Here is a 10640-nt window from a genome sequence, read left to right as displayed (position 1 = left end):
ATAAAAACACTGTAGAGTGGCTGTCAAATTGAAGGTTGCTGATGGCTCTTACCTACGATTAAACTCATCTACAATCAATAAATCAAACGGGATTCTCCACATTAACTCTTACTATGCTTGCCTGTCAGTCTGCCTCACATAAAGATGAACTTTATGATTTCATTTGTTAATAACACTATTAATTAAATGTCATTTATGTAATCAAAGTTTGTTCAGCAGCTAAATCATACGGTTTTCATTTACCGTCATCATGTTAAACCTGTTTGTTATCTTACTCTTCACTGCCTCTGCCAAATAATTATACTTCTGTATGGCTTACTCCTTGCACTAAATCATTGTCTGCAGTCTCTAATCCAATATATTTCTGGCCTACTCCATCCTGCTCAACTCATTCTTCAACTGCAACTAGTTTGAACTCAGCATAGCCTTCCGCTCAGCAGCGTTTACCTGTGACGCACATTCCTTTCGGATTCGGTCCATGTCCTACTCCTTTATCTTTAGTGTGTTATCAAAGATGAATATCTTGTTGTTTAGAATTGTATTTTATTCCACTAACAATAAAGCCCTCTCTTTCACCTTCTGGGCAGTGCTAACCCCCAAAGCATCGACTGCGCCTTTGATTATTCGTTCTTGCTCATCAGAATTGCGCTTCTCCTACATCAATGCCTACTGGGTCTTAACCAGCATCACCTCTCTTTCATGTAAGGACTCAGTCATGCTCTAGATTCTTTTGCGAGATTGCTAAAAATCCTTTGTTAGCTCAGTAACACCATTTTGGTCAGGTTGGTAGCCTGCTTTGTATAGCTACTCTTTTTGTTTTGTTAACTGTTCCATGCACGTTTAGTGCTCAGTTTGAAGCTGATTCAACTTGAGATTTTTTAAATTAAGTTAGTTTTGCAACGAAGTGTAGTGGGGTGCTGCTTTGCTATCTTCTAGCTTGTCTGCTAGCCTTTCTAACTAGGTGAGCTGCAGATGTGCCTCTTGAAGGGCTGCAACCTTAGCTTCCAACTCGTGTTCAAGTTCTTTTTTTCTAACCTCAAGGCTGGAATGGAATTTTTTGTAATCCTTAAGATTTTAATTTTAACGGGTGATCGACATGCACTTGTTGGTCTGTAACTAAAGTGATGCTCTAGTCTATTTGAGATCCTTGTCTAGCTGGTTGATATGAAGTATAAGAGCAGATTCATCATGTTGCATCTCATCCACTTGGGCTAACAACTGCTTGCATCTACTTCTCAGCTTTATCAGCTACTAGTTTTATTAAAGCAATTCTCTCTGCTTGAGTGCTGCCAGTTCGCTGTAGTGAGCTAGGCTATGCCTTGCTTTAGTCAGTTCTTTGTCAGTGAACTCTGCAAAAATCTCCTTTTAGTCAAAAGCAGAATTGAGCTTCCGATTGTTTGCCTCAATAGTGTGGATCCTATCTTCCAGCAGATTTTAAAGATGCTCCTTCTAATGAACTCTGCTTTTGAGCTACTCTACCAAGAGGGCCTGATTTTTGTTCTGATTTTAAAGGAAGGAGATAAGCTCATGGCACTCTTGGCTCTCAATCTTAAAGGTGTGGACTTGTCGTGAGGCCTTTGACCGTTATCTCTAAATCTATTTCAACTATCGAGATGAGTTGACTGATTGGGTAACCAGATCTTCTCGGGCCTTTGTAAGTTCTTGGTCTAGCTTATATTTGTCAGATTTGATAGAATCGCATATCTAGCTGAGTTGAAGGTAGTTATGGTTGAGTTTCTTGTGCTGTTTCATGATCTTGTTGTGAGAGGTGGTAAGAAGCATCAACTCATGGCTTTTCCGTTAATGTTCAAGCTTCTATTTGCGTCTGCTGTCCTATATTTAAGCAAGGGTCAGTTTATGTGAGGCTACTAACTCAGTCAGAATTTTGGATGAGTGATTTTTTTCTTATGCTAGTTCTGACTTAAAGTCAAAGATCTCCATGTTCTTGGACTAAAGTTCCTCGTTGTACTTGCGGATCTAGAAGTTCTGCTGCTAGCAAGCATGACGCTCCTTTTAAACAAGTTTGGATAGTTTAGAATTTTCCTACTTGATGAGTTCCACCTTGGCCTCCCACTGCTTACGGTCTTAAGCGTGTTTGACGAAGAGTTAAGCCAAGTTGGACTCCATCAGCCTTTGCTTTTACTGAGTCAAGCGGTCCATCTCTAGCTCATGGTCTAATTTGGCATCCTTCAAATCAAGGAGATGCTTCTTCTCGATTTCAGTGATTTCTTTTTCTAATGAAGTCCTGCCCTCTTATAGCTAAAAGATCTTAATGTTGCCATCCTCAATCTACCCCTCAAATTCTAAAAACTGGGCCTAAACCTGCTGCGCCTTGAACTTCAAGCTTTTATTTTCAAGGCTTAGTTCCTGGCACTCTTTGTTACTACGCAAAAGTTATTGCCTCAAACTGGAAAAATTCTACTTACGATTGACCTCGATTTTCAGTTCCTCCTGGATCTCCTTCAACTGCTTTATCCTTGCCTCCCTTTACTCCAGGTTGATTGTGAGTTCACTCACTCTGTGCTGACTCTTAAGAAACTAGAGACGATTGGTCTATGCTATCTCCAATGCACTTTCCAGGCTCTTTCTCTATGATTCTAGCTGATCCAGCAGCTGCCGGTTTTCATTGGTCATCTCTGCCAGCTCTATCTGCCATTAGCGCTGTCCAGCTTGCAAATCCTTAATAGCTTTCTTTTCTTTCTGGTACTCCTCCTCGATTCTTTTGCACTTTTATTAGAGAATAGGTAACTGTATCTCTTGTTCATGCAGTTTGTTGTTTAGGACTGTTTTCTCTTAAAGTAGGTGCTGCATCATTTTTCTGGCTTCAAAACACTCCTACTAAGATGTTAGCAAGGCCTAGAGCTTGTCCCTGGTCATAGACAATCCTCTTTCCCTGAGATAGTTGATTATCTCGTTGTACTAATGGCCACAAAGTTAACGCCGAAGCCCTTCAGCTAGTTTATCAGCCTCTTTCTCTTTAAGTTTGAGTTCCTCCAAAAGCTGATGGCTTGCACAAGTTTGCTGTTCGATCAGTTAATTCAAGTTGGATGCTTCCCTGTTAAGTTTATTATTTTAGTCAAGTGTTTTAGCAAACTACTCTTCAAGATTCAGGTACTTCTATTATAGTTTGGCGCGTTAGATATGTCCTTACCTTCTTGCTTTCTCCACTGCTAGTAGCTCCTGGTCTTTGTCTCTGAAGCTGACCTTGAGATCTTCGTATTTCTTGCCTAAAACAGTACAATTGCTCTTCAGGGTCTATAGAAGATGCACGGTCTAGCTAAGTTTCTCTCGCTACTCATACAGTTACTTCTGCAATGCCATCACTGTGGCCGTGGAGTCCCTAACTGGCCTCTCTCGATCACGTTAAGGAAAACTTTGATCTCGTTGACTAACTTGCAATAGCGCCTTCTTCAGGGATTCCACTTCTTTACTCTTAGACTGCATCAACTCATCTCTAACTTCTTCGATCCTGATGGCTAGCTGTCCATCCTTAAACTCAGCTAGCTTGTCCTGCAGTTAATTTAGTCGAGTGGAGTATTTGGCAGCACTATTAGCTGACAGTTTTTAACTATAATGCTAAAGAAGCTGCTCAGTAAGGTCTTTCTTCTAGAAGGCAAGCCGTGAATTAGTGTACTTAAGCTCTGTGTTCTCTATCTCCAGCATGCTTATCTTCTTCTTCTCTGTTTCAATCTAGTGACGCAGAATGATGATCTAACTGGCTTTCTCTTTAATAATCTTGTCCGCATACTCCATCCTGAAGTTCAGTTCGGTGATCTGGCCTTGCAGGTTACAGTCAGCCCTCTTTTCCAACAGCATAGTGATGGGACCCCAAGCCCATTCCCTTGTTTTCACTATCAATCTTGATCTGAATTTATAGCTCACGAATATTTTAACGTAGACAAGCAATAAGTTCTTAATTCTAGAACTGTACCTCTGTGATTCTTTTGGTTTTATCTTTGTGCTCAACCAGCTAACGATCCAGCTATCGGATATGCATTTGCTGTTAGTTCTGCTGGCTGGCCATTTTTAGCTAATAGCTGCCTAGCAGGTCAGCAACTCTTCTAAAAACATCGAACATGACTTGGTTCAGCACCTACTTGTGTCGTTTTGTCAATTAACCCAATTGCTGCAGCTCTTTCCGGTAGTACATGAGGTTGGAAGTCAGTTCATGCAACCTCCTTCTATATTTTTATCTGATACTGTACTAGATCTTGATTAGATGGTTCTTATGCAACTCGTCTTTGTTATGCAGTAGTTTTTATAAAGAACTAAGATCCTGTCGTTACTAGTCATTCCGCTATTAGTTGTCTCTGGTGTCTAGCTCTTTTCGAATGTTCTAATACCTGTTGTTCAGAAAGTCAGCTTGTTAGCGGAGCTGTGTCTTTTCTTCGCGCAGGACTTCTACCTCAACGTCAAGCTTTGAAATTTAGATTTAAAGGGAAGTTTTTTAATCCTTGATGGCTGAATTCTTTTCTGTTAGCTGGATGATCATCATTTATTTCTGTTAAAGACGCATCTCCAGGTTGTTCATCTTGTTCATCATCACTACGTTTCTCTTATCCTCACAACGATTCTTTTGCTCGAATTCACGCAGCTTGTCCCTATAGTTCGACTATTCGGCTGTTCAACTGGTTGATCACCTCAATGCTCTTGGACTTCTATTTGTCTTTGTTATCGATGATATTTTCGACCTTTTCAAGGTTTTACTGGTAGGTGACCACGTCATCTTTGTAATCTGAGAGTTGTTGGGACATCCACTAGCCCTCTTTTGATAGGTGAGAGATGTTGCCCCGTGCCTTCTCAAGTTAGTTTTCCAAACGCTTGTTGTTCTCCTTGAGGGAGGATACCATGCCCTCAAAGTCAAGAATTTATTCCTTGAGGGATTCGTTGGCTTTGAATAGGTCATTAATCTCTTTGTTTTTGTGTGCTTCTGCTTTTTTTAGCTCCTGGTTGAGGCTTTATAATTTGCCCATCTCTTCGTTGCGCTGTTTGATCTTTTGCTCATAGATGTACGAAGAGCGATGGTCACTGATTTAGTGGGAGCCCCTATAGCTATCTTATTGATCTTCCCGGTTGCTCGATTCTTTGCGATAGTAACTTTTAGCCCTGCGCATTTCCTTTCCTTTTTCCATTAGTTCGATTAGAGTGATAATAAACAAAATTAAAGCAAGTGAAGAATGTTCTATCACAACGATTTGATAAAAACAATGTTCCTTCAGTATGCACCATGATATAAATTAAGCATTTCCTTGAAACTGCTTCTGTTAAGTTATTATTATTTTGCATCATTGTTTCTTTATCTTTTCGTTTTTACAACAGCCTTTTAGCAAGGTTTATTATTTAATAATTAACTTGCATGGAAGAAAAAGAGTCTACTTACATTTTTTTATTTGCAGTCTACTTGGGTTTATTGTAGACTCTCCTTTAAAACTGGTATTTTACATTGTTTGCGTTCCTTTGCAGAAATGGCCGACATCATGTCCCCACTCTGCCAATCATTAATTTATAATCGACCCATGGAAATACCTAAATATCAAGACCCAAAACTTATTCCTATAAAGGCTTAGGACTCCTCGTTGGAGGATGCTTAGCCTCTAACACAACTCATTGATCTGCTCAGACTGTACACTGTGCGCCTAGTCTAGTGTAATCCTGTCAAATATCAGATTTATCGATCTCTACTGCGATAGACTATCAGCCAGGTGAAAATGTAGCAATTTAATTTAACCCCTTACAAGGAAGGACTTTAGAAAGGCAAGAACGTGACCTTCAAAGTGGTGGGAGAGGAACTAATGGCGATTGGGTTGATATTCATTCCAAAGGACAAGTAAGATTTATAATCAGTTATATTCCGCTTCATAATCATCCAGGTGGCATGCTTGTTTTTAGTAAACTTTTGTCAGGGGTTGCCTATTACCGCTCTCTTACTTTAAAACACTAGGAGTAAGATGACACTAATCTTGATATTGAAACTGTTGAGGGTTAATTTCTACCTGCCACTGTGCATGTCGATTGCTATTTGTAGAGTGGGTAGATGGTGGAGGTAGGGATGTAAGGTAACATCCACTATTTTTATGCAGTGTAGGACTGCTTTATTTTAGACGTGTTGGTGCCGAACTACAGCTAGGACCGTCTGATATCGGTGTTCATGTAGATCCAAGATGAGAGAGTGCCAGAATAAGAGCGTGTGCAAGAAGGGTTCAGGACAAAGCTCAAGCCTATTAGTTTTTGTTTCAAAGATACTTTATTATTTGACTATAAGCACTGACTGCTTTTCTTCTCATCATCTTTTATCTCGAGATATTTATTCCATCCACTCTCATATTCAATCATTCATGAAGAGGGATTTGAAGGAGGATGAGAGGCTCAAGCAGCTAGGCAACCATGCCCTCCAACAAAACAAACCCCACAAAGCCATCCAGTTCTACTCTCAGGCTATCGCCATACACCCTTCTCACTTATACTTCGCTAACAGAGCACTTGCACTCACTGAACTCAAGAGATTCCATTAGGCTCTTCTTGACTCCTAGGAAGCCATCAAAATCAACCCACAATATGCAAAAGGCTATTTCCGTGCTGCAATTGCCCTGCGCTAACTTGATCGTCCTTAAGAGGCCATGAAGATGCTCAAGTCGGGGCAGGAACTCTAGCCTGATGCCGATTATTGGATTATGCTCAGAGAAGAGCTTAAAGCTGAGTTGCAGCTTGAGATGGGAGGAGCAGAGTCTATGCTACATTAGCATATGCTGGCCTGGATGTCTGAAAAATGCACTTTTCCAAAGCTGAAGATCAGGTACTACGGAAGCGAGAATAGAGGAGTGGTAGCCCGACAGGCAATTGCTAGAGGAGAGACTATTTTAGTGGTTCCCTAATAGCACATGATAACTCTTGAAAAAGCAAGCACTCATCCAATAGTACAAGCCGTAAAAGAAAGCAAGATAGACTTACTGTCACCCAAACACTCTCAATTATCAATTTTCTTACTCTCAGAGCGTGCAAGAGGGGAATAGTCTTTCTATCATCCTTATATCCAGCTATTACCTCAAAAGCTATAAGCCTTTCCTGTATTCTACAGCTAGAAGTAGCTGTCTCTGTTGGCTGGCTCGTACTTTTATGAGCAGGTGCTTGAAAAGAGAAAGGATATAGTCAAGGACTATAAGGATATTTGTGAGGTGGCGCCTGCATTCTCTAAGTTCACGTTGTAGTAGTATACGTGGGGAAGGATGATGGCGGCCAGTAGAATCTTTGGGTTGACTATTGATGGAGTCAAGACTGATGCTTTCATCCCTTTGGCTGACATGCTCAATCATCGTGTTCCTAAACAAACCTGCTGGAAATTCTCACCTCCCCACAAAGGCTTCATAATCGAAGCTATGGAAGACATCTGTAGAGGCTGCTAGGTATTCGACTCATACGGCAACAAATGTAATTCTAGGTTCTTGCTGAACTATGGGTTTGTCCTGCCTGGCAATGAGTTCATGGAGGTGGCCATCAGAGTCCCTTTTGATTCTGAAGATCCTCTGCTCAAGTTGAAAAGGGAAATACTCAATGAAAGTAGGGCTTACAAACAGGTCAGAATCACTCACAATCACAATGATAATGCTTTCAAGCAGCTCATGCACGCTATTAAAGTAATCAAGACTGAAGACTCAGACATCCTTCTTAACCTGTACAAGGGGGAATTACCGGACAAGCCTATGTACCAGCAGTAGACCTTCTAAAAATTGACCTAGCTAATTCGTGCTAGACTGGGAGAATACCCGACCACTTTATAGCAAGACCAAGAACTACTGAGCACCGAGCTGGATCAAAACGCTAAGAACTGCCTGATGTTCAGGTCAGCAGAAAAGAGCATTTTAAGGCATTACCAAGTGATGGGAGAGAGGATGAGCAGGCTATTGAGCCTAGGGGAAAAAGAGTTCAAAAAGTTGTCAGTTAGTGAGGAGTATAGAGATTATAAACTGTGGATTCGGGCACATGGGTCTAGGCAATGATGATGATTAATGTTAGTCATAGAGACCCACTGTCAAGCTTCTAGGGTAATGTTTATAAAGATGGAGTGGATTCTCTGTGAATGACACAAATTATAAGAAACATACAATGCTGTAATTTCACCATAAATAAAATGTTGATGTTAAGAGGCATGGCAAATCTTATCCGAAGAAGATTCTGTACAGGCATTGAAACATTCATACAATAGGACAGTTTCACCTCTGAATTGTAGCTTGATCCTTCACACATTTTTTTCCAGAAAGCTCTACAGAACTACAAGTACAACAATTCCAGCAGATTAGCAGATGTCCTGACCACCCATATCAGTAAAATATAAATCCACCATATTCTGGAAGAGATGTAGCGCAGGAGTCATTTAGACCACATTGCTGTTCTATCAATAATTGGATAAGTGATGGGGAAAAAGTACATGTAGTGGATAAAGGAAATCGTTCTTGAATCAGATGTGTAGGTTTTGAAAAATGAGCTGGCAGAAAGGGCATCTCCAATTGAAGATACCCTCTACGATTCATATTACAAGGCAAAGTATGCCCTTAGACTGCAGAATTTCTAAAAATAAACCAATCCGATTAAGCAAGTTCCATCGACCTCATAATTATAACTAACCAAGCCATAGCTTATTTAATATTAGAAGTCTGGTAACAAGCCCAAGATTAAGAAGCAGAACTCTTTGCTGTCCGAGCTTGTTGACAAAATGCATGAAAAGGTACAAAAGGGAAAGGGGAAAAGAGGGATGTAAAATAAAGTTGAGGGTTTTGTTAAAGAATTGAATATTAGGGAGTTTAAAACATCGCACGTAATAAAGGATAAAAAATATTAGTGCCTTGAGGCATTAAATTTTCAGCCTGGAGTATACCCTAATAATTGGGTTTTTATCAGCCAGCTGCCTATAATCCCTAGCCCTGAATTCATTTCCTCTCTCTTTAACCTACTTGAAACTCGTTCAAAGGGCAAGATTGTGAAACACCTAATGTACAAGCACTAAAGCTTAATCTAGAGGTAAAAAACCAAAATTCATATTCCAGAATTAATTGAGAATGGCATTGCTGACAACTCTATTCATAATTACACTAAAGAATACATCTTACCGGAATAAAGCAACTAATAGGAGTAGTTGAGCAAGCAAATAAATAAAAAATTGAAAACTAAAAACAGTAAGTCTTACATACTCGTCAAAATGAACTCCATCTAGGCCAAGAGACTATTGCTGACACCTTAGTTAATTTACTTTGGATTCCATCTAGAAGGAGTCAACATGAAAATCTAAGAAGGGGCAGGCAAAAGGACATTGCTTTTCAGCCTCCTTCCTAAAATTATAAATTTAATTCAGTTTTCTCGATGGATTGAACAGCACACTGGTATAACTTTGAAGAATAATAAAACCAACTAAACGGTTTTTCAATCTCGGATATTATTGCGTTGCTAAACTGTGGAACAATCAATTTAGGTAATTAATCGGATGAGCGAACGAGAGTATTCCTCTCACAGACATACATCAATTATGCACCTAGGGGGTGGTCTGATCCGTAAAAATAACAAGCTCTACGAACTTATGGATGCAATATCGATCAGTGAAATACTTATCATCCATTTCTTAAGATTCTTATGTCTGCTCCTTCATTGACCTGCTCCAATTTCAGGGGTTGGGGTTGGGGTTGGGGTTGGGGTTGGGGTTGGGGTTGGGGTTGGGGTTGGGGTTGGGGTTGGGGTTGGGGTTGGGGTTGGGGTTGGGGTTGGGGTTGGGGTTGGGGTTGGGGTTGGGGTTGGGGTTGGGGTTGGGGTTGGGGTTGGGGTTGGGGTTGGGGTTGGGGTTGGGGTTGGGGTTGGGGTTGGGGTTGGGGTTGGGGTTGGGGTTGGGGTTGGGGTTGGGGTTGGGGTTGGGGTTGGGGTTGGGGTTGGGGTTGGGGTTGGGGATGGGGCAAGGCTAAGATAGGGTATAAGAAGGTTTTGTAATGAGGGTTATGGCTATGATGGTATGTTCTAGATAGTAGATTAACTATCAAGCTGATAGCATTTCCTTTGTTTGTTAGGTTTCCTGGGTATGAATAGTTAGATATCAAGTTCTCTTCCAGTGATAAAATCAACATGCATAGTCCTGTCTATTTTTTTGTCGGCTGTATGCTTTTGCTTGTCTTTAATCTTTATACGTTTGGAGTATGCAAGGGGCAAAGTGTTATCTAATTATAGTAAGTTTTAAATAGGCTGAAAAAAGTTATGTTTTTTCTAGTTTGACTGTTGGTTTTTAGTGCACCAAAAATCATCACCCAATGTTAATTACTATTCCTAACCAAATCCATTGGTTTCATTCTACTATTCCTGAAAGACCAGTTGTTGCTCAGATCGGTCAAATTTCGCCTGGTCAATTAAAAATAGTAACCTTTCTTTTTCTGATTATAAGCCTATCTTCCACATTGGTTCTCTTATCACTTCAGCATTTAAACAAGGGCCAGTGTGCAACGCAGTAAGAAAGTATCCTGGCCTACTATTATCAAATACCGTTTGTAGATGCTTGAACAAAGGGTCTGGCATTTAGCATTCATGTTATGTATTCAATAACTTTTAGCCTGGCAGTAAATGACTATCTCCACCAGAATTCGAAGTTGAGTTCTCTTTCTTGGGGAGGTGGG

Source organism: Lipophrys pholis, assembly GCF_963383615.2.
Source record: "Lipophrys pholis genome assembly, contig: SCAFFOLD_490, whole genome shotgun sequence".
NCBI classification, from domain to species: Eukaryota; Metazoa; Chordata; class Actinopteri; order Blenniiformes; family Blenniidae; genus Lipophrys; species Lipophrys pholis.
The sequence above is the reverse complement of the archived record's forward strand: the minus strand, read 5'-3'. Positions refer to the sequence as shown.